This window comes from Phascolarctos cinereus, unplaced genomic scaffold, assembly GCF_003287225.1.
Source record: "Phascolarctos cinereus isolate Bilbo 61053 unplaced genomic scaffold, phaCin_HiC Scaffold_7;HRSCAF=346, whole genome shotgun sequence".
Taxonomy (NCBI): domain Eukaryota; kingdom Metazoa; phylum Chordata; class Mammalia; order Diprotodontia; family Phascolarctidae; genus Phascolarctos; species Phascolarctos cinereus.
In genome coordinates, this window is record NW_027556180.1 from 168,362,033 (window position 1) to 168,363,761 (window position 1,729).

Sequence of the window (1,729 nt, forward strand, 5' to 3'; positions counted from 1 at the left end):
GGAGAGAGGTGGACTGTACCACTTCATCCTACTCCAACTTCTTGTGAGACCACCCTACTCCCAAGTTTTAGAACCTGGAAGTTGATACAGGGTTATGGAAGTCATTCCTTTGAATTATCTAAGAGTCATTCATTGTCATTCCTAGAAATGGAATCAGAGTTTATACTTTTAGGAAAATATAGATCACAGTCCTATGGGTAGCATCTAACCCCACACCATTTAAGTAAATGTGGTATAATGTATAATATAAAATGTTCCAACCAATAATTAACTCCAGAATTAATATGACTTTTCTTCAGGTCTTTAATTAGATAGGTTGTTTTTATTATTTGTTATTTGTTGAGTACAACTATTAGTTAGAATACTAAGCTTCAAGGTAGCACTATATTAATAATAATAATTAGGATTTTAAAAAACAAAGCCAAAATAAATGGCTAGATTTTTGAAAAGATTTCTCTCCTTTGTTCTTGTTAGCATGAGGCCATTAAGAATTACAGATTGCTTACATTCCTTAACTAATTCTATTTATGTAGTAAAAAAGAAGAGAAACAGGTGAGCAAGAACTTCTCTGTAGAGACTACATGGTGATTAGTATGTTTGTTTAGTATTTAATGTGAGAAAATTCAAAAAATGATATTTAGAAGTCAATTGTAACTGATTACTTTTATGAACAAAAATGAGTACATGGCAATAACATGAGTTTCGGTAGTGCTGTCCTGCTGATGCTGCCAGGATCACAGATCTCCTGGGGTGCTGTCAGGAGCAGACAGAATGGCAATTTTACACATTATAAAATGGTCTGTAAGTGATCCATCTGCAAAGCCCAAAGAAAGCAATTGGCTGAAACATTGGCAATCCCTAGCCATTTGCAGAACAATAAAATTAATCAAGTGATGATTCTGTTAATATAGTAGATATATAATGTGGCATTCTTTTGTGAAAATTTGATAAAGGATGTAGAGAGAAGTCAGTCACACTTGTACAGTAGTGTGACTTTTTTTTTCTACTTTCATAATGAGAAAATCATATAAATCCCCTTCCAGTAAAAATGTTTTTTTTTCCTCTAAGTGCTAGTGATGTATGGAAAAATGCCTAATGAAGTACACTGCATCTTTGGAGAGAAACGACCAAGTTCATGTAATGACATTTTCTACCGACTCTCTTTGAGGCTCTAAGTTACTTAGCTGGGAGAAGACTGTATTGATGGTCAGTGCTAGTATGCACTCACAAAATATATTCTGCATATATAAAGGTGAAAATGCTCTTTAAAATGATTTCTTGGGGAAAAGTATCCAGAGAAAAACAGAATGCTAAGAGTAAGAAGCTATGGGTCTGGTCTTGGCTATACCACTTAGTGGTTGTATGACTTTAGAATATCAGGTCACCTGTCTTGATCTCAGTTTCTTTCTTTTTAAACTGTGGTGGTAAGACACACCTTATTGGCCAAAGGCCAATAGCTCCTACCCAGCTATTACATTTTTATTGGAGAATCATAGAATCTCAGAATTGGAAGGGATTGTATCATGAATCTCACCTTACAGTATCTCCAGTAAGCATGGATTAAGTCTTCTGAATAGAAACCTTTACCAAGGGAACTCAACACTCAAGGAGATATTCCATCTCACTTTTGGAAAACTTTAATTGAGAAATTTTTCTTTACATTGAGCTAAATTCTGCCTTCCTATAACTTACACCTTTTAGTCTTATTCTTCCACATAACAACCTTAAT